The sequence below is a fragment of the Crinia signifera genome, chromosome 2, assembly GCF_055691185.1.
Source record: "Crinia signifera chromosome 2, ASM5569118v1, whole genome shotgun sequence".
Lineage (NCBI taxonomy): Eukaryota > Metazoa > Chordata > Amphibia > Anura > Myobatrachidae > Crinia > Crinia signifera.
The window spans coordinates 331,533,755-331,557,808 of NC_139218.1; positions in this window are offsets into that span (position 1 = coordinate 331,533,755).

Below are 24,054 nucleotides of genomic sequence, written 5' to 3' on the forward strand. Positions count from 1 at the left end.
CCGTCACCTGTGTTGAACTAGTTACTTGTTAAGAAAGGTGATAGCAATTTTGAAATAAGTAGGCATGGCCGACAACCATCGATGATTCATAGTCATTGATGGTTTCTGGCTGATGTTGAATAAAACATTTTTGCCATCAATGGGGGAGAATCAGATGTTTGCCTTCATCGATGGTGCAATATAACACCTGTGATGCCCTGCCCCTGGAACTGATTGGCATATGAGCCAGTCTGTCACATAAAAGGGATGACCATCGGTTGGTGATACCACAATTACATACTGTAGATGGCTACCATTGATGACTACATGCAATATTATCATCGATGGCAACCACACTGATGGTCATCCCTAATTAAGAGAGAAGTCCAACAAAACTAGAAAAGAGCATTTTGTCCATTCTGGAGTAAGTCAAGTTGTAAGGTATGTAATATATATATATATATATATATATATATATATATGTGGATGTTTCGGTGCTGCGAGCTGGCACTCTAGTCGATAAGGCAGACACCAGTTAATGTTAAACAGACACACTAGATCATATGCCAATCAGTTCCAGGGACAACGCATCGCATTGCAGGTGTTATGTTGCACCATCGATGAAGGCAAACATCTTAATCTCCCCCCATTGTTTGCAATAAATATATATATATATATATTTATCTTCTTCTTCTTCTATATATATATATATATATATATATATATATATATATATATATATATATATACATACACACAGTGATTCATCGTGCCTTACAGGCGCTCTTTACACCGGTGTAGGGGGCTCCACCCCCTTACCATGTGAACGCCTTTATTGTTTGGGTGAGGGTTGGGTGCAAGGGTGCCATGGGTGGGGGAAGGTGCTTGGGGGTGGTGTGGGTGGGGGGAATAAGGGTATAGAGAATGTGGGGTATTTATTATGTAGTTGTTGGAAGGACAGTATGTTGTGGCTACTATTTTTAAAGCATGTGAAATTAATACCCCTTGTACACCACCGCAAAAACCCGGTGGATCACCCCATGTCCCTTTACACAGGATTTCTACCCAGGTCCTGACCTGGGTAGAACATGGCTAGGACCTGGGTAGAGGGCAGTGTAAACTGGTACACCGGGTCATCCAACCCGACTCCCATTTACATCAATGGGGGATGTCCAACCCGTGGATCTACAGGTTGGATGGGGGGGGGGGGGGCACACACAGCCTCCGCTGCTGTCTGCTGTACTCTGCAGACATCAGCGGCGGCAGCAGCGGAGGAGGTGAATGGATGCCTGTGTGCAGCATCCATTCACCTCACGGATGAGGGGGGGGTGCATGGGGGCAGCCCAGCAGCTTACCTTGGTGCTAGGCGCTTGGAGATGATGTCATCTCCAAGCGCCCCCTCCGTCTACACTGCGAGTAGGCACCGCAGTGTAAATGGGGTAAATCCCAGATCCGACCCGACCAAATTCCAGGTTGGATACGGGATTTTTGGTGTAAAAGGGGTCTTAACGAAGACCCTCTTTATCCCAAGTCATGGACCAAGAGGCGTGTTGCATAGTTGGGGTACTTGTGACTGCATTATGGTGAAGGGTCAGTGTTGGCGGATTAACCCTGGCAACAGGCATAATGGTAGGGATGGCCATAGATGATTGAAAATCATCGATGGTTTATGGCCAATGTTGAATATTTTTGCCATGGATGGGGGAGAAGCAGATGGTTTCACTCCATCAATAGCACAGGCAAACCGATGCTTTGCTTTTTAATTTTAATTTTAAAGTGTCAGGGCACAGAGCATAGCCCCATCCCCATGTTTGGATTGGCCCACAGGCCAAGCAGTAAAAAACAATGGATGACCATCGATAGGTAAAAACCTTGATCGTCATCCATTGAAGAGTTTAGCACTATTGATGGCCAGTTGCACTATTGCCATCTATGGAAACCATCGATGGCAATGGCAACGATGGCCATCGCTAATGGAAGCCACGGCGCTGTAAGGGTTTATGGGACAAAGGGCGCTTGGCGGCCAATTTCAAAAGTGTCTTAGGTGTCGCTGGGCGCCGAGTGTTTAAGCTGAAATAACTGTTTATTTTGTAATGTGCATAGGCGCTGCGCCCCCCCTTCTGCGACCATGGCACCCCTCAGGTGTAACCCCCGGTCCTGTGAGAGTAGAGGGGAATGTGGCGTGGCCTAGTGGTGAGCTTGGAGCCGCTGCAGGTGGGATATCGTCCTGGTGTGCAAAGTTCTGGGCGCTACAGAAGCCACTGGTTAGAAATCATTGATTGTTAATGGCCAATGTCGAATAGTTTTGCCATCGATGGGGGAGAACCAGATGGTTTCCCATCATTGATGTCAAGCTTAAATGAATAGTTTCGTTTTTCTTTTTCCCCAAGGTGCCGGGACACGGAGCAAAGCCCCTCCCCCACATTTTGATTGGCCCATAGACCAATCAAAGAAAATTGATGACCATCGATATGTAAAAACATTGATGGTCATCAAATGAACATTTCTACACTATCGATGGCCAGTTGCACTTCTGCCATCGATGGCAACCATCGATGGCAAAGGCAGGGATGGCCATCCCTAGGGAACTGGCTGTGTGCTGCCATTTGGAGTCTGCCACCCCCGACCATTGTGCGGCGCCCAGGGGGAGATTACACAGGCGGCTTCGGATCACATGAAGTGCCTGTAGCAAGGTGCAACCCCCCCTGTGCGCTGGAGAAGGGGGGCACCAAACTGGGCTTCTGTACGCTGCAGCCCCGGACTGTTGTCGGTGGCTGCAGCGAGGCAGCAGAAGTGTAGCCTTGGCGGCGCCGCATAAGCTCTGGCAATCGGGGAGGGGGGAAGAGGAGAAAGCTGTACGCAGCATAGACCCCTGCCTGGGCTGCGGCAAGGCAGAGGGAGCAGAGCCGGCCACTGGGAGCCCAGAAGAGCTAGCTCCCAGTGGGACAAGAGTGGCTGCATTATTCCCCTGCGCACTGAGCTGTGCTGGGGGTGCGGAGATGTTGCCGGGAGATCTGCGGGGGGAGTGCTGCCACAGATGCTCCCAGGAGCTGGGAGGGGGTGCAGGGGGACATGCTGGTGGGAGATCACGGAGATTCAGGGAGGAGGGAGACTGTCAGGTGGGCGACGATAAGGCAGATGAGCAGGAGCAATGCGAGCATCCACAATGGCTGCTCAGGTTTATGTTCCTGAGGAGAAATTGGGGAGGGGCGATCTGCACTAATAGGCTATTCGCCCGGGACCGGTGTGTGTATAACGCTGGGAGGGGGTGGAGGGTGTAACTCCTCCCAGCATTATACACACAGTGATTGACAGATCTGGTTAAATATATAGGAGATAATGGGGCAGAAGTATTAAGCCTTAACATGAGATAAATGCAAGGGTGATAAAAAGAGATAAACATCCAGCCAATCACCTGCTAACGTCCATGTTACAGGCTGTGTTTGAAAAAAGTCAGTAAGGAGCTGATTGGCTGGCTGTTTATCTCTCTGTATCACCCTTGCATTTATCTCTTGTTAAGGCTTAATACATCTGCCCCATAGTCACTAAAGGGCCCTACATACGCAGAGATGTGTGCCAGAGATACATAACGGGAGATTCAGCACAAGAGATTTCACTCTTGTGGCTCATTTCAGACAATGAGCCACATACAGAGAGATTTGTGTCAGAGATTCAAATTGGGAGATTCAGCACGGGAGATCTCAAATCTGTCACGACTGTGACATTGTGCAGCTGGCTACTCTGGATGTGCCTGCCCAGACTGCGCTATATATATATATATATATATATACAAATCCAAGAACTGCCGGCACTCGCTGGGTTAATGGTGCAGCATGCTCCAGGTGCCAGAACGAAATAATACAGAAATTTCCAATGTTCAGTGAAGAGCAAAAAACGGCACTCAGGAGACTGATTTCATGCAGACGAAAACGATGTATTAAAGTGTACAGGGGAACGTTTCGGGGAGTGACCCCCTTCTTCAGCCCCAACCTACAGCACTGGAAAATACATAATACAAACAATTTATACTCACCTGGCTGCAGGACACCCCAGGACGCGCCAACAGCGTGTAACCAGCCGGCGGAAGTGAATCACTGACGACTTCCGGTACGCGATGCGCAGCCTTAGTTGCTAGGCAACATCTGGCTTGCGCTTCACAACACAGGAAGCCCAGCGTTCCACCTTCACTGCCGGGAGGAACATGACTGAAGCGCCTTCACTTAGAGCGCCCGCAGCCAGGAGTACAATAATATAAAAACACAGGCTAATCTGACGCATACCAATCTGGCTCCAGAGTGTCAGCAGCGCGCGGCTGGGACCACTGTAGACCAAACACTGACATCATGATTGCATAGGTGTGTCTTACCGTGGAGCTCCCACTCAGCAGACCCACCAGATATATCAGGAGTAGTCCACAAGTGTTCCCGCCGACACGATGTCGACTCCTGGGCATCTTGACTGGCTGTGCGTGTCGCCTGAGACAAAACATAAAGAATACATAAAAAACATGTTAGCAAGGTGGAACAGCAAAACAGTATATGTACATAGCTTCAAAAAATCCCAAACAAAATATATAAGTCAGAACAAGATATTAGTGGACCATACTGCTAAATTTAATAAAGGGTGTTCCAATTGATCTTTTCGTTGAGGCCATTAGGATGAATGGTGCCCAACTTAAAGATCCATTCAGATTCTTTAATCAGGAGTTTTTTAGATCTATCTCCCCCACGTGGAGTTTCAGCCACATGATCGATCATGAAGTACTTGAGGGAGGTAATAGTGTGGCCACACTGTTTGAAGTGACGTGCCACCGGCTGATCAATCTCCCTGCCCCGAAGGGTCTGGTTGATCGCAGACCGGTGGGCCGTCATGCGCTCCCTAAATGTGCGGGAGGTCTGCCCTATGTAGTAAAGACCACATGGGCAGACGATGATGTACACGACATGTGACATCCTGCAGTGCAATACCTGCCTGATGTCAAACATCTTAGGACCATGTGGATGCTTGACACGATGTGTCTGCAAGTCTCACAATCCCAACAGCTGTAACAGCCTGGAGCCTTGGTGTAAGTGTTGGGGGGTTTGGGTATCCCCATGCCTGTGATGTCAGCCTTGACCAGGCGGTCACGTAAATTTGGACCCCTGCGGAAGGCTGCTAGTGGCCTAAGTGTGTTAAGTCCCGGTAAGTCCGGGTCTGTTTTAACAATGGGCCACAGAGCATTGGTGGCATGGCGGATCACAACACTAGCAGTGGAAAAGGAGCTAGACCAAGGTAAAACTGCAGCAGAATTTTTGGGTTTGGATTTGAGTAAATCAGAACGAGGAATTTGTAACACTTCCAATTTTTGTGACTGTAGAATTTTTGGGTCATAACCCCTCGTCACAAATTTGGAAATGAGGGTATCCAAACGTGATTCCAACTTGCTGGGATCGCTGACGATGCGAGCAACTCTCATCATCTGCGACCGCGGGAGCCCCCGTTTGAGAGCCGGAGGATGGTGGCTCGACCCAAGCAAGAAGGTATTCCTGTCAACATCTTTAAAGTAAATGTCAGTGCCAATGATATTGTCACTGATAGTGACAGCCACATCAAGAAAATGAGTGACAGTACTGCTGTAGGTAGCAGTGTATTTGATGGAAGAGTTGCCGAGATTGATGTCGGCAATCAATGTCGACAGCTGCTCCTGCCCACCCGTCCACAAGATGAAAATATCATCAATGTAGCGGGTGTACAGGAGCAGGTTGTCGCGTACAGCAGGATTGGCAAAAAACTTTGTCTCCTCCTCAAAGAACATAAAAATGTTGGCATAAGAGGGGGCCACAGGAGAACCCATGGCACACCCTCTTAGCTGCAAATAATAACCCCCATCAAATAAAAAATAATTGCGTTGCAAAGTAAGTGTAAGCAATTCAATAAACAAATCGTGATCAAGCAAGCCCGGATCCAGATGTTGTGCAATGAACTGTCGAACAGCCTCTACCCCACCATCATGCGGGATGGAGGTGTAGAGGCTGCACACATCAAGGCAGACCATAATTGTGCCTTCAGGCAACACATCAAACTGTTTAAGCAGATGGATGAAACTTGTAGTGTCCTTGAGAAAGGTAGATTTTAACAACAATAGTGGTTGCAATAAATGATCCAACATTTGGGCAGTAGCTTGATATAGTGAATCGCGGGCCGATATAATTGGCCTGCCCGGAGGTGATAGGGGATTCTTATGCACTTTGGGTAAAGAGTACAACACTGGTACCACAGGGTGTTCTTTGTGCAATGCTTTGACTACTTTGGATGATATTTTACCATCCTGCTGGGCCCTTTTGAGGATAGAAAGCAGTTCCTTTTGGTACTTTGCAGTGGGGTTGGCAGGAAGTTTACTGTAAACCTGGGTGTCGGCAAGTTGGGCTTGAAGTTCTTGGCGATATTTGGAGACATCTTGCACAACAATCGCCCCGCCTTTGTCGGCAGGACGAATAACAATGTCCTCATATTTACTGAGGGTACTCAGGGCTTGGGCTTCTGGCCGGGTTAGGTTCTTTTTGAACTTCCCCGGAGCCTGAGAGAATTTTGAAATCGAGTCATCCAATAATCGACCAAATGTCCTGATGGACGGATTCGTGGATACCGGGTCAAAATGAGATCTGGTGGTTTTACTCAAAAACTGGTGCATCGGGTCCATGGATGTCTGGGGGGGTGTGGCCTGAAAATGCTCCTTTAACCTTAATTTTCGTTGGAGTTGGTGGTGATCTCTCTTCCACATGAATGGATCATGAAGATTAGTTGGTACAAATGTGAGGCCTTTATTAAGTACCTGGATTTCTGTAGTGGACAGCTCTCGGGATGACAGATTGATGACTACTGATTCATGTTGACGCGTCGGGGTGGATTGCGTCGAATTTCTTTGGGCCTGGCCCCCCCTACGGGTGGGCGCTTTTCGTTGGGCTTGGCTCTGTTGGAAACCTCTGTCCCGCCTAAAGGGATGCCTCCGGTGTGGATTGCATCATCAGAGTCGGAGATAATGAAGTCACTATCATTGTTGGTCTCACGTGCCTCCTGATGTCGACGACCACCCCGAGGTTGCCACGGGCGACGGCGTCTCTCAGAGGATTCTTGACGTTGGTTCACCCCGGACAGCCAATTGTAAACACGATTATCCTCGTAGTCACTGTCAACAGTAGCTCTTTTATTTCTTTTGAACTTAATCAGTTCATTGTTGTAAGCCATACATTGAGCCTCCAATTTATCAATCCAGGTCTTATTAGATTCATGATTGAGCAATGCTGCGTGAGTTTTCGTGAGATCAGCAATCTTATTCCTGGTCACCTGCAGTTCCCGTCCTGCTTCTTCGACGACCAGGATCATAAGATCCAGGGAACAATGGTTAAGGATCCCAATCCAGCGGCGCACAAAATCGGGATTGTGTCGACCGATTGTGGGCGTGTTGCGCACCCGGAATCCCCGGGGAATGCGCTTGGCCCTATAGTATTCGGAAAGGGAAGTCCCATGTAACAAATAGTCTGTCTCACGTTTGCGCAGACGGTATAATTGCTGATGAATATCCTCAATGGTGGCCTCTGGGCCCTTAGGGATCTCGTCTGGGCTAAATAAAATGTTCTCGATCTCTGCTGCCGTATACCTATAAGTTTCACATGGAGGGACTGCAAATACCCTACATCCTGCTGTGTCAGCAGCCGGAGAGGCGTTAGATGCTTCCATGTCCACAACAACGGTTAATGCAGCCAAAACGAGAAAACAGTCCAATTGATAAAAAGGATGAAGCATAAATTGCTGTATAATCTTCTCCAATCAACAATAGTATAAACAGTCAATGGTGGTTTTGAAGAAAGTGCGGTGCCTTGCCAACCGGTGTCGGAATTGCAAGCAACCCGGCACAGAATATGCAAATCCAAGAACTGCCGGCACTCGCTGGGTTAATGGTGCAGCATGCTCCAGGTGCCAGAACGAAATAATACAGAAATTTCCAATGTTCAGTGAAGAGCAAAAAACGGCACTCAGGAGACTGATTTCATGCAGACGAAAACGATGTATTAAAGTGTACAGGGGAACGTTTCGGGGAGTGACCCCCTTCTTCAGCCCCAACCTACAGCACTGGAAAATACATAATACAAACAATTTATACTCACCTGGCTGCAGGACACCCCAGGACGCGCCAACAGCGTGTAACCAGCCGGCGGAAGTGAATCACTGACGACTTCCGGTACGCGATGCGCAGCCTTAGTTGCTAGGCAACATCTGGCTTGCGCTTCACAACACAGGAAGCCCAGCGTTCCACCTTCACTGCCGGGAGGAACATGACTGAAGCGCCTTCACTTGGTTTCCAACAGAGCCAAGCCCAACGAAAAGCGCCCACCCGTAGGGGGGGCCAGGCCCAAAGAAATTCGACGCAATCCACCCCGACGCGTCAACATGAATCAGTAGTCATCAATCTGTCATCCCGAGAGCTGTCCACTACAGAAATCCAGGTACTTAATAAAGGCCTCACATTTGTACCAACTAATCTTCATGATCCATTCATGTGGAAGAGAGATCACCACCAACTCCAACGAAAATTAAGGTTAAAGGAGCATTTTCAGGCCACACCCCCCCAGACATCCATGGACCCGATGCACCAGTTTTTGAGTAAAACCACCAGATCTCATTTTGACCCGGTATCCACGAATCCGTCCATCAGGACATTTGGTCGATTATTGGATGACTCGATTTCAAAATTCTCTCAGGCTCCGGGGAAGTTCAAAAAGAACCTAACCCGGCCAGAAGCCCAAGCCCTGAGTACCCTCAGTAAATATGAGGACATTGTTATTCGTCCTGCCGACAAAGGCGGGGCGATTGTTGTGCAAGATGTCTCCAAATATCGCCAAGAACTTCAAGCCCAACTTGCCGACACCCAGGTTTACAGTAAACTTCCTGCCAACCCCACTGCAAAGTACCAAAAGGAACTGCTTTCTATCCTCAAAAGGGCCCAGCAGGATGGTAAAATATCATCCAAAGTAGTCAAAGCATTGCACAAAGAACACCCTGTGGTACCAGTGTTGTACTCTTTACCCAAAGTGCATAAGAATCCCCTATCACCTCCGGGCAGGCCAATTATATCGGCCCGCGATTCACTATATCAAGCTACTGCCCAAATGTTGGATCATTTATTGCAACCACTATTGTTGTTAAAATCTACCTTTCTCAAGGACACTACAAGTTTCATCCATCTGCTTAAACAGTTTGATGTGTTGCCTGAAGGCACAATTATGGTCTGCCTTGATGTGTGCAGCCTCTACACCTCCATCCCGCATGATGGTGGGGTAGAGGCTGTTCGACAGTTCATTGCACAACATCTGGATCCGGGCTTGCTTGATCACGATTTGTTTATTGAATTGCTTACACTTACTTTGCAACGCAATTATTTTTTATTTGATGGGGGTTATTATTTGCAGCTAAGAGGGTGTGCCATGGGTTCTCCTGTGGCCCCCTCTTATGCCAACATTTTTATGTTCTTTGAGGAGGAGACAAAGTTTTTTGCCAATTCTGCTGTACGCGACAACCTGCTCCTGTACACCCGCTACATTGATGATATTTTCATCTTGTGGACGGGTGGGCAGGAGCAGCTGTCGACATTGATTGCCGACATCAATCTCGGCAACTCTTCCATCAAATACACTGCTACCTACAGCAGTACTGTCACTCATTTTCTTGATGTGGCTGTCACTATCAGTGACAATATCATTGGCACTGACATTTACTTTAAAGATGTTGACAGGAATACCTTCTTGCTTGGGTCGAGCCACCATCCTCCGGCTCTCAAACGGGGGCTCCCGCGGTCGCAGATGATGAGAGTTGCTCGCATCGTCAGCGATCCCAGCAAGTTGGAATCACGTTTGGATACCCTCATTTCCAAATTTGTGACGAGGGGTTATGACCCAAAAATTCTACAGTCACAAAAATTGGAAGTGTTACAAATTCCTCGTTCTGATTTACTCAAATCCAAACCCAAAAATTCTGCTGCAGTTTTACCTTGGTCTAGCTCCTTTTCCACTGCTAGTGTTGTGATCCGCCATGCCACCAATGCTCTGTGGCCCATTGTTAAAACAGACCCGGACTTACCGGGACTTAACACACTTAGGCCACTAGCAGCCTTCCGCAGGGGTCCAAATTTACGTGACCGCCTGGTCAAGGCTGACATCACAGGCATGGGGATACCCAAACCCCCCAACACTTACACCAAGGCTCCAGGCTGTTACAGCTGTTGGGATTGTGAGACTTGCAGACACATCGTGTCGTGCAAAAAATTCAAGCATCCACATGGTCCTAAGATGTTTGACATCAGGCAGGTATTGCACTGCAGGATGTCACATGTCGTGTACATCATCGTCTGCCCATGTGGTCTTTACTACATAGGGCAGACCTCCCGCACATTTAGGGAGCGCATGACGGCCCACCGGTCTGCGATCAACCAGACCCTTCGGGGCAGGGAGATTGATCAGCCGGTGGCACGTCACTTCAAACAGTGTGGCCACACTATTACCTCCCTCAAGTACTTCATGATCGATCATGTGGCTGAAACTCCACGTGGGGGAGATAGATCTAAAAAACTCCTGATTAAAGAATCTGAATGGATCTTTAAGTTGGGCACCATTCATCCTAATGGCCTCAACGAAAAGATCAATTGGAACACCCTTTATTAAATTTAGCAGTATGGTCCACTAATATCTTGTTCTGACTTATATATTTTGTTTGGGATTTTTTGAAGCTATGTACATATACTGTTTTGCTGTTCCACCTTGCTAACATGTTTTTTATGTATTCTTTATGTTTTGTCTCAGGCGACACGCACAGCCAGTCAAGATGCCCAGGAGTCGACATCGTGTCGGCGGGAACACTTGTGGACTACTCCTGATATATCTGGTGGGTCTGCTGAGTGGGAGCTCCACGGTAAGACACACCTATGCAATCATGATGTCAGTGTTTGGTCTACAGTGGTCCCAGCCGCGCGCTGCTGACACTCTGGAGCCAGATTGGTATGCGTCAGATTAGCCTGTGTTTTTATATTATTGTACTCCTGGCTGCGGGCGCTCTAAGTGAAGGCGCTTCAGTCATGTTCCTCCCGGCAGTGAAGGTGGAACGCTGGGCTTCCTGTGTTGTGAAGCGCAAGCCAGATGTTGCCTAGCAACTAAGGCTGCGCATCGCGTACCGGAAGTCGTCAGTGATTCACTTCCGCCGGCTGGTTACACGCTGTTGGCGCGTCCTGGGGTGTCCTGCAGCCAGGTGAGTATAAATTGTTTGTATTATGTATTTTCCAGTGCTGTAGGTTGGGGCTGAAGAAGGGGGTCACTCCCCGAAACGTTCCCCTGTACACTTTAATACATCGTTTTCGTCTGCATGAAATCAGTCTCCTGAGTGCCGTTTTTTGCTCTTCACTGAACATTGGAAATTTCTATATATATATATATATATATATATATATATATATATATACATACACATACACAGTATATATATATATATATATATATATATATATATACATATATACACATACATACATAGTATATATATATATATATATATATATATATATACACATACATACACAGTATATATATATACATACAGAGTTTCATAGTTTTAATCATAGTCCCCCATAAAAAGTTTTAATCATAGTCCCCCATAAAAAGTTTTAATCATAGTCCCCCATAAAAAGTTTTAATCATAGTCCCCCATAAAAAGTTTTAATCATAGTCCCCCATATAAAAAGTTTTAATCGTTGGTGGTATAGTGTGGCATCCCCCTCTCCCCTCAACCGTTGGTGGCACAGTGTAAAAAAAAAAAAAGAATATACTTACCAACTCAGGTGTCTTTCAGCGTCGCGTCCTCTCACTGCAGCTTCCATCTGACTGCAGAGGGCGGGCGCGGCACCCGGCTGGTCCAGGAAGCGTCTCTTCAGCTGGGCTCCGGCGGCGAGGCTTCCAGGCGGCGGCGGGGCTTCCAGGCGGCGGCAGCGGGGCTTCCAGGCAGCGGCGGCGGGGCTTCCAGGCGGCGGCGGGGCTTCCAGGTCGGTGGCAGCGGGGCATCCAGGTCGGTGGCAGCGGGGCTTCATCTGGGCAGCGTGCTCCGGCATGACAGTCGCTCAGATGGCCCTGCTCATCCCCGCGCCACACATGCGGGAGATGAGCAGGAGCATCTCAGCGACTGTTATGAATTGACTGACCGGGCCATTCTGAATCTTGTGCAGATTCAGAACGGCGGGGCCGCGCATGTAAATCGCTGTGTGGGCTATATACACAGCGATTTACATGCATTTTCAGGCATTTTCTGAGCGATTTAGTAAAATCGCTCAGAAAGTGCCTGAAAATTGTGCTGTGTGTGGGGGCCTTAACACACTCACTGTTACTGTAGATCAGGTGAGGATGAGGTCAGGCCGAGACAGTTTTCATTGTTAGACTCCACCCATTCCTAGCATAATGCCACAATTCCCAGGTCTGTGTGAAGGGGTGGGGAAAAAATGATGGAATTCTTTTGAATGATGTGATATTATACCCTTCCCCTCACCATAGACCCGCTACTCATGAAATGATGCTGTGAGGGTTGGGGCTATGCCGGTCCGAGTGCAGATGTTTAGAAGAAAAATTCGGGGGGGGGGGGGGGGGGGGGCAGGTTTGAAGTTCCTGGGTACCCCCCTTTTGTGTGATAGTGCAAACCCCTGGTAGTCACTTTGTACTCTCCAGTGACTGTTACACTAACAATGGTTATATGTTAGTTACACTATATGAAATTTAGTGAAAATACAGTTAAAAAAAAAGCTGAGCGGATCTAATCTTTATCATTATACATTGCTATAATCTAATTATAACTGCTGACATTGGTACTAACAGTTATAACAATAAATGATAAGCCACAATGGTGATGCTCCAGCTGATGGTATCCGGACCATTTGTCTACAACAAGAAGATAGTAAGCCATTAGGTCGACACCATTAGTTCGACAACTCAATAGGTCGACATGCTTTTAGGTCGACATACCATTAGGTCGACATACCATTAGGTCGACATGTCATTCGGTCGACATGCCATTAGCTCAACACTGCCATTAGGTCGACAGTGTCTGGGTCGACAGTCAAAAGGTCGACATGGTTTTTTTCACTGTTTTTTGAGCCGACATGTGCCGACAGGCGGTATTTCATGCCCTACCATCCACTAGGGCGTGGAGTTAGATTATAATAGTGACCTAATGACATGTTGACCTAATGGTATGTCGACCTAATGGTATATCGACCTAAAAGCATGTCGACCTATTGAGTTGTCGAACTAATGGTGTCGACCTAATGGCTGTCTATCTTCTTGTTGTAGACAAATGGTCCCGCATCCCCAGCTGATTCCACTGCCCTGATCTGTTCTATAGCTTCTATGGTAGAAAGTGACTGCACTGTTATGTAGCGTTATGTATTCACAGCTCATGGTGTCTCTTCCTCTGCTCCTTATAGACAGGCAAGTCTGTTAAAGTGAGGAGGATTATAGTCCAGCCCATGAGTGCTGTGAAGCCCCCCACTACCAGTGGCACCACTCCTCTACGTGTGGTGGCCAAACTTCTGACGCAGGAGGACATTGTCCAGCCCATTACTGTGAAGGTGGGCACACCTCTGGCGCAGGAGGCCATCTACCTGCCCAGCGAGGGTAAGCTTCCCCAGGTGTTATGTACGGGCTGGATGTAAGCTTCCCCAGGTGTTATGTACGGGCTGGATGTAAGCTTCCCCAGGTGTTATATACGGGCTGGATGTAATCTTCCCCAGGTGTTATATACGGGCTGGATGTAATCTTCATCATGTGTTATGTATGGGCTGGATGTAATCTTCCCCAGGTGTTATATACGGGCTGGATGTAATCTTCATCATGTGTTATGTATGGGCAGGATGTAAGCTTCCCCAGGTGTTATGTACGGGCTGGATGTAAGCTTCCCCAGGTGTTATGTACGGGCTGGATGTAAGCTTCCCCAGGTGTTATATACGGGCTGGATGTAATCTTCCCCAAGTGTTATATACGGGCTGGATGTAATCTTCATCATGTGTTATGTACGGGCTTGATGTAAGCTTCCCCAGGTGTTATGTACGGGCTGGATGTAATCTTCATCATGTGTTATGTACGGGCTGGATGTAAGTTTCCCCAGGTGTTATGTACGGGCTGGATGTAAGCTTCCCCAGGTGTTATGTACGGGCTGGATGTAAGTTTCCCCAGGTGTTATGTATGGGCTGGATGTAAGCTTCCCCAGGTGTTATGTACGGGCTGGATGTAAGCTTTCCTAGGTGTAATGTACGGGCTGGATGTAAGCTTCCCCAGGTGTTATGTATGGGCTGGAGGTAAGCGTCCCCACGTGTTATGTACGGGCTGGATGTAAGCTTCCCCAGGTGTTATGTATGGGCTGGAGGTAAGCGTCCCCAGGTGTTATGTACGGGCTGGATGTAAGCTTCCCCAGGTGTTATGTACGGGCTGGATGTAAGCTTCCCCAGGTGTTATGTACGGGCTGGATGTAAGCTTCCCCAGGATGTTAAGTACGGGCTGGATGTAAGATTCCCCATGTGGTATGTACAGGCTGGATGTAAGCGTCCCAAGGTGTTGTGTACGGGCTGGATGTAAGATTCCCCAGGTGTTATGTACGGGCTGGATGTAAGCTTCCCCAGGTGTTATGTAGAAGCTGGATGTAAGCTTCCCCAGGATATATGTACAAGCTGGATGTAAGCTTCCCCAGGTGTTATGTATGGGCTGGATGTAAGCTTCCCCAGGTGTTATTTACGGGCTGGATGTAAGCTTCCCCAGGTGTTATGTACAGGCTGGATGTAAGTTTTCCCAGGTGTTATGTACGGGCTGGATGTAAACTTCCCCAGGTGTTATGTATGGGCTGGATGTAAGCTTCCCCAGGTGTTATGTATGGGCTGGATATAATCTTCCCCAGGTGTTATTTATGTGCTGGATGTAAGCTTCCCTCGGTTATATGTACGGGCTGGATGTAACCTTCCCCAGGTGTTATGTACGGGCCAGATGTAAGCTTCCCCAGGTGTTATGTGCAGGCTGGATGTAAGTTTTCCCAGGTGTTATGTATGGGCTGGATGTAAGCTTCCCTGGGTGTTATGTACGGGCTGGATGTAAGCTTCCCCTGGTGTTATGTATGGGCTGGATGCCAGTTTTCCCATGTGCTATATACGGGCTGGATGTAAGCTTTCCTAGGTTATATGTACGGGCTGGATGTAAGCTTCCCCAGGTGTTATGTACGGGCTGGATGTAAGCTTCCCCAGGTGTTATGTACGGGCTGTATGTAAACTTCCCCAGGTGTTAAGTATGGGCTGGATGTAAGCTTCCCCAGGTGTTATGTATGGGCTGGATGTAAGCTTCCCCAGGTTTTATGTACGGGCTGGATGTAAGCTTCCCCAGGTGTTATATACGGGCTGGATGTAAGCTTCACCAGGTGTTATGTACGGGCTGGATGTAAGCTTCCCCAGGTGTTATGTACGGGCTGGATGTAAGCTTCCCCAGGTGTTATGTACGGGCTGGATGTAAACTTCCCCAGGTGTTAAGTACAGGCTGGATGTAAGCTTCCCCTGGAGTTATGTATGGGCTGGATGTAAGCTTCCCCAGGTGTTATGTACGGGCTGGATGTAAGCTTCCCCAGGTGTTATGTACGGGCTGGATGTAAGCTTCCCCAGGTGTTAAGTACGGGCTGGATGTAAGCTTCCCCAGGTGTTATGAACACTCTGGATGTAAGCTTTTCCAGGTTATATGTACGGGCTGGATGAAAGCTTCCCCAGGTTATATGGATGGGCTGGATGTAAGCTTCCTCAGGTGTTATTTACGGGCTGGATTTAAGCTTCCCCAGGTGTTAAGTATGGACTGGATGTGAGATTCCCCAGGATGTTGCCCATAACAAGCAATCTGATTCTGTCTATCACTTTCTAGAAATGTGTACCGAATCGTCGGACAGTGACAGCTGTGAATCTGAAAACAGCAGTGTTGATTCTGAAACCAGCAGCAGCAACACCATAGGGCACCTCTCAGCATCATCACCTCCACCACCAGATGCTGCAGTGGAAGCAGCGGTGAATGCTATTATATCGGAGAGAGTAGCGTTTTTCCTGTTCGGTGCAGGTAAGCTTCCCCAGGGGTTATGTACGGGCTGGATGTAAGCTTCCCAAGGTGTTATGTACAGGCCGGATGTAAGCTTCCCCAGGTGTTATGTAAGGGCTGGTTGTAAGCTTCCCCAGGTGTTATGTACAGGCCGGATGTAAGCTTCCCCAGGTGTTATGTAAGGGCTGGTTGTAAGCTTCCCCAGGTGTTATGTAATGTAAGCTTCCCCAGGTGTTATGTATGGGCTGGATGTAAGCTTCCCCAGGTGTTATGTACGGGCCGGATGTAAGCTTCCCCAGGTGTTATGTACGGGCTGGTTGTAAGCTTCCCCAGGTGTTATGTAAGGGCCGGATGTAAGATTCCCCAGGTGTTATGTATGGGCTGGATGTAAGATTCCTCAGGTGTCATGTACGGGCCGGATATAAGCTTCCCCAGGTGTTATGTACGGGCCGGATGTAAGCTTCCCCAGGTGTTATGTACGGGCCGGATGTAAGCTTCCTCAGGTGTTATTTTTGGGCTGGATGTAAGCTTCCCCAGTTGTTATGTACGGGCCAGATGTAAGATTCCCCAGGTGTTATGTATGGGCTGGATGTAAGCTTCCCCAGGTGTTATGTACGGGCTGGATGTAAGGTTCCCCAGGTGTTATATACGGGCTGGATGTAAGGTTCCCCATGTATTATGCATGGGCTGCTTGTTTCTGATCACTTGTCTAATTATAGTGTTGCTTTGTTCGGGCACATGCTCAGGTGGTGCTGACATCACTGTTATGTTCCGTCAGTGTGACAGGCTGGTAACTAGTATACATGTACTAAGCTAGGATTTCTGTGACAGGCAGGTAACTAGTATATATTTAATAAGCTGGGAATTCTGTGAAAGGCAGGTAACTAGTATATATGTAACAGACTGGGAGTTCTGTGACAGGCAGGTAACTATTATATACAGTATGTAATAGGCTAGGAGTTCTGTGACAGGCTGGTTACTTGTATACAGTATATGTAAAAGACTGGGAGTTCTGTGACAGGCAGGTAACTAGTATATACAGATGGGGCAGGTCCCATCTTTGCAGGGGATGGCGATGGCGACGCCAGCCGCCATCCCTCGCCAGCGCCATCTGTATAGCGAGAAGGGGATGCGCGCGCACGAGAGGCTTCCGACTGCGCTTCCTGCGCTTCCCCCGGGTCACTGCTGGCTCGTCGGCGGTCACCCGGGGTCCCCGCCGCCTGCCCGCACCCCCCCCCCTAACCCTGTCCGTCTCTCTGAAGCGGAGACGGACAGGGTTCCCGTCGCCCCGCTGACGGAGATTGAGACGCGCATGCGCGTGAGACGCACGCGCGTCTCAGTCAGATGGTGAGCCAGGCTGCTGGCGGATTGCAAGCGGTGACGTTCTGGCGATTCGCCAGCAAAGAAGAGGTCTGCCCCATCTGTATGTAATAAGCTGGGAGTTCTGTGACAGGCAGGTAACTAGTATGTATGTAATAGGATGGGAGTTCTGTGACAGGCAGGTAACTAGTATATATGTAATAAGTTTGGAGTTATGTGAAGGGACAGGAGTTTGTTAATCTCACAGCCTGATTCTCCCTTATACATTATACTGCTTTAAATTTGCACAGTGGAAATTGTGCCTTTGCACAGAACTCACAACCTATTACATAGATCCCATAGACAGTACAGGTTCATTTACTACAATGAAAAGAGGTGATGTTGCCCATAGCAACCAATTAAATTCTGGCTGTCATTTTCAGATGATACGACATCTATGGATTCCTCTGTGAGCAGCAGCAGCAGCTGTTCAGAGCTAATGGACCTGGTGGAAACCCCATCAGATAACAGCCCCGGCTCTTGTGCAAGCAGAGACTCCTCCCCCTGGTAGGTACAGATAAATGTAGTCAGTAAGGGCCACTAACATGGTGCAGGCGCTGGATAGCAGCAGGCCAGGGAATAATGACATGACTTGTACATGGGAAACGTTTGTGTCTTCACAATAACAGTCATTGATCAAGGTTTTTATTTATAGGAAGGACATCTACTACAAGCCTGTCTCTGTGGGCTTCCTGTGCCAGGATGAGGAGGATGGGATGCCCAGGGTGGATATTTAAGACCAGACCCTGAACATCGGACTCACTCAGTCAAATTCTAAATTGATATTGATTGTTATGAGCATAAAACTCGAATCGTTGAAGTTTATGCAACTTTTATAATGAATGTTTAAAGCATGTCCTGTTGACATGTCCTGTTGTCCTGTTGACAGCTAATCCCCTACCGAAACCTGTCCCGTTGACGGGTAACCCCCTACCCCCAATCTCTGTCTTCACAACTCCCTCTCTCCATATCCAGCAAGTTTGATACATATCATTTTGCTTTCCCTTTCTGAGGAGTAATTTGGTCCGTTGAGCGGCCTATTATGAGTAATACACTCACATACAGATGAATGTATATACAGTATATGTATCTATCTGTTGTTTCACCAATAAAAAGTAAGACAAATCAATCAGTGTCTGCTGTGTTATTCTCCACTAACTATTGTGAATGTTTCCCATTGTACTACTGTATTAGTCTGACCCTTACTCATGTTAGTCTGACCCTTACTCGTGTTAGTCTGACCCTTACTGTATTCGTCTGACCCTTACTCGTGTTAGTCTGACCCTTACTCGTATTAGTCTAACCCTTACTCGTGTTAGTCTGACCCTTACTCGTATTAGTCTGACCCTTACTCGTATTAGTCTGACCCTTACTCGTGTTACCCATGTGAGTGCCAAGTGAATTTGTCAAAATAGATGTAAAATTGCCAAGCAAACATTTGTATTCATCATAATGACCTGGCCATCAATAAAATGGCATTAAAAGGAGAGGTGATAATCATGGGAGACTTTAATCTACCTGATGTAAACTGGGAGCTGCCTGTTGCAAGTTCCACCAGAAGTAGGGACATGCTGAATTCCTTGCAAGAAGCATCCCTCCAGCAATTGGTGAGGGAGCCCACTCGTAAGGACGCAATATTAGACTTAATACTTATAAATGGTGACAGAATATCTGACATAAATGTGGGTGAAAATCTGGGATCCAGTGACCATCAAGCAGTATGGTTCAAAATAAAGACAGAGACTGGCTCATCCCACACAAAAACAAAGGTGTTAGATTTTAGGAAGGCTGATTTTGTAAAGATGGGAATCTCTGTAAGGGATTCTTTGGCAGAGTGGAAGAACTTGGAAGGAGTGCAGGATAAGTGGGAAAAATTAAAAAGTGCAATTCTAAAAGCAACAGAACTTTGTGTCAAAAGAGTTAGGAAAAACACAAGAAAAAGAAAGCCATTGTGGTTTGCAAAAGAAGTAGCAAGTATTGTGAAAGCAAAAAAGTTGGCCTTTAAGAAATTTAAGCAGACGCAGAAGAATGAGGACAAAGAGGTGTATCTTGTTAGACAGAAGGAGGCTAAGAAGGTAATCAGATGTGCAAAAGCACAGGCTGATGAGAAAATCGCCCAGTCAGTGGGTAAAGGGGGGAAAACTCTTTTTAGGTATATAAGTGAAAGGAGAAAAAGAAAAAGTGGAATAATTAGACTGAAGACAGAAAGTGGAAGTTTTCTTGAGGGGGACAATGTAATAGCAGATAATATTAATAATTATTTCTGCTCAGTATTCACTGCTGAAAGAGAGGGGAAGGGGCCACAGTTAAGTTGCAAGAATAGTCAGAAACCTGAGGGAGAGAAAAGTACATTTACAGAGGAGAAAGTCCTCACAGAACTCTCAAAACTGAAAGTGGCTAAAACAATGGGGCCAGATGGGATACATCCAAGGATACTAAAAGAGCTTAAAGGGGAGCTGGTAAAACCAATAACAGAATTATTCAACCAGTCACTAGCTACTGGAGTAATCCCAGAGGACTGGAAAACAGCGAATGTAGTCCCACTGCACAAAAGTGGAAGCAAGGAAGAGGTAAGCAACTATCGACCAGTGAGCCTTACATCAGTAGTAGGGAAATTGATGGAAACACTCTTAAAACAAAGAGTTGTAGAATATCTCAAAACCAGCAATTTACAGGATCCAAAACAGCATGGGTTTACTGGGGGGAAGATCATCTCAAACAAATCTTATTGACTTTTTTGACTGGGTGACTAAAGTAATAGATCAAGGTGGGGCTGTAGATGTAGCTTATCTAGACTTTAGTAAAGCTTTTGACACTGTCCCACCTCGCAGACTGTTAAATAAACTTGAAAGCTTGGGATTTTATTCTAAGATAGTTGAATGGATAAGAGCGTGGTTGCAGGACAGAAAACAGAGAGTTGTAGTAAACGTACAGTCAAAGGAGGGAAAGGTTACAAGTGGAGTACCCCAGGGATCTGTACTTGGACTGGTGCTTTTTAATATCTTTATTGGTGATATTGCAAATGGAATTGAGGGTAAAATGTGCCTTTTTGCAGATGACACAAAGGTATGCAACAGGGTAGACACACCAGGAGGGGTAAAACAAGAAGGGAAAGGGGGGACATGATAGAAAACTTTCAAATATATCAAGGGTTTTAACAAGGTACAGGTGGGAGACATTCTTCACAGGAAGAGGAGCAACAGAACACGAGGACATGCACTGAAACTAGAGGGGGGAAGATTCAGGGGAAATGTGAGGAAGAATTTTTTCACAGAAAGAGTAGTAGATAAGTGGAATAGCCTACTATCAGAGGTGGTAGACGCAAATACAGTAGTACAATTTAAACATGCTTGGGATAAGCATATTTATATCCTTACAAAAAAATAAGGATCAAATATGGTTTGAGGTAACATGTTTAAAAAAAGGGGCAGACTAGATGGGCCAAGTGGTTCTTATCTGCCGCCAAATTCTATGGGTGACATTCTATGGCTTGAGATAATGTGACTTTTGCGAGTTTTTTCGCAAAAACGGCCGCATATTTAATGAGCTGCGAAAATGTGAAAAAAGTGCGATTTTGGCCAACAAGTTGGACACACTGGAAATGCGATGGCTGCTTTTCGCAGCACATCGCATCCAGATGTTTTCACATGAAAAAGTAAACAAATCGCATATTTAATGGTATGCGATTTGTATAAAGGCCCTTATTCAGATCTGATCGCAGTACAAATTCGTTCTCAAAATGGGCAAAACCATGTGCCCTCCAGGTGGGTCAGATTTAACATGTGCAGAGAGAGTTAGATTTGTGTGAGTTATTTTGTTTCTGTGCAGGGTAAATACTGGCTGCATTATTTTTACACTGCAATTTAGATTTCAGTTTCAAAACACCCCACCCAAATGTAACTCTCTCTGCACATGTTACATCTGCCCCACCTGTAGTGCACATGGTTTTGCCCATTTTGAGAACACATTTGTACTGCGATCAGATCTGAATAAGGGCCAAAGTGTGTCTATAATTCGCCGAAAAATCAGACCAGGTTCTGATGGGCGAATTAGCCAGAACCCTGCACAGATCGCAATGATCTGTGCAGGGTTCTGGTGTAAAAAAAAATTTAAACAGTTAAAATTAAAAAAAAACCAGCGCGGGGTCCCCCGCCAGAGCATAACCAGCCCCGGGCTCATTGAGCCGATGCTGGTGACATAAAATCAGGGTCCCCGACAAATAGGGGTCCCCTTGATTTAATGAAACCAGCACCAGGCTCAAGGTCCGGCGCTGGTTCCCGAAATACGGGGGACAAAATGACTAGGGGTCCCCCGTATTTTAAGAACCAGCACCGGACCCAACCAGCCAGCAGGGTAATGCCACAGCCGGGGGACACTTATTATATAAGGCCCTGCGGCCAAAGCATTATACCCCTGGCTGGTCAGCATGGGCAGGGGTCCTTGGGAAGTAGGGACCCCCCCCCAATGAAGGGGTCCCCCCCCTCCAGGACTTACCAGCCCATGCTGAAAGTCCGGGGCTGTCCCCGATGCCCCTGGGCGGTGGGCATCGGGCTGATGGATAGTGTATAAAATAGAAGTAAAACTATTGTTTTCTACTGTAGAACTATGAGTCCCAGCAAGCCTTCCCAGCATGCAGGGCATTAAAGGGCCCGCTGGCACTTGTAGTTCTACAGTACAAAAAATAGTTAAATAAAACACACTGACACACTGAAAAATAAAAGTTTAATAAACACATGACACACACACTGATACTTATCTACCTTGAGCCCGTAGGTCGGTCCCTGGATCCTGGCTCCGGGGCTCCAGGGCAGAATAGTCCGGTTCCGGGGCCTAGTTCCTGGTTCCGGGGCTGGTCCTGGGGTTCCGGGGCTCCAGGGCTGATGTCTCCGGAATCCAGGATCCGAAGAAGTCCAAAAGGGGTACCTGAGGAAGGAAATCCTACTCACCTGGTCCCCGGCGACGACATCGGCATCCTCTCCGGCAGACGCGCTGCTCCCGGCTGGTACCCGCTCTCGGACTGAAGAGGCGCAGAGATGTTTCATCTTCCGCGCCTTTCCTCCGAATAATTCCATTGGCCGCTAGGCGGCCAATCAGAAGCCGAGAAAGTCGGCTCCTGATTGGCCGCTAGGCGGCCAATAGAATCATCAGGAGGAAAGGCGCGGAAGATGAAAATCTCTGCGTCTCTTCAGTCCGAGAGCGGGTACCAGCCGGGAGCAGCGCGTCTGCCGGAGAGGATGCCGATGTCGTCGCCGGGAACCAGGTGAGTAGGATTTCCTTCCTCAGGGACCCTTTTTTGGACTTCTTCGGATCCTGGACCCCGGAGACATCAGCCCTGGAGCCCAGGACCCCGGACCAGCCCCGGAACCAGGACCAAGGCCCCGGAACCGGACTCTTCTGCCCTGGAGCCCCGGAGCCCGGACCCAGGATCCAGGGACCGACCTACGGGCTCAAGGTAGGTAAGTATCAGTGTGTGTGTTATGTGTGTATTAAACTTTTATTTTTCAGGGTGTCAGTGTATTTTATTTAACTATTTTTTGTACTGTAGAACTACAAGTGCCAGCGGGCCCTTTAATGCCCCGCATGCTGGGACTTGTGGTTCTCCAAGTCCCAGCATGCGGGGTAGGCTTGCTGGGACTCATAGTTCTACAGTAGAAAACAATAGTTTTACTTCTATTTTTTACACTATCCATCAGCCCGATGCCCACCGCCCAGGGGCATCGGGGACAGCCCCGGACTTTCAGCATGGGCTGGTAAGTCTTGTAGGGGGGGACCCCTTCATTGGGGCGGTCCCCACTTCCCCAGGACCCCTGTCCATGTTGACCAGCTAGGGGGATAATGCTTTGGCCGCGGGACCTTATATAATAAGTGTCCCCCGGCTGTGGCATTACCCTGCTGGCTGGTTGGGTCCGGTGCTGGTTCTTAAAATACGGGGGACCCCTAGTCATTTTGTCCCTCGTATTTCGGGAACCAGCGCCGAACCTTGAGCCTGGTGCTGGTTTCATTAAATCAAGGGGACCCCTATTTGTCGGGGACCCTGATTTTATGTCACAAGCACCGGCTCAATGAGCCCGGGGCTGGTTATGCTCTGGCGGGGGACCCCGCGCTGGTTTTTTTTTTTAATTTGCGAATTCCTGCAAACGTGCGATTTTCAGACATGAAAATCGCACATTTTCAGGACTAAAGACATCGCACCAACTCGCACCTATTCGCACATTTATCTCAAACCATAGAATGTCACCCTATGTTTCTATGTTAATGTTTATAGGACATATAGGGTGACATTCTATGGAATGAGAGTTTTTTGCATGTCAGTTTTTCACCCATTATCGCACTTTTTTTAAATCGCATTTTTGCCTTGGATTCGCATATTTAATGAGGTGCGTGTTCCGGCAAGAAAAGTGCGATTGAGTACGATAATGGGCGATTTTTAGGCATGAAAATGTGCGATTTTAGGCTTGAAAATGTGCGAATTTGAGCTTATATGCGTTTTTGGGTTTGTATAAATAAAAAATTGCGTAGGGTCCCCCCTCCTGAACATAACCAGCCCCGGGCTCATTGAGCCGGACCTGGTTCCAAAAATACGGGGGACAAATAGCGT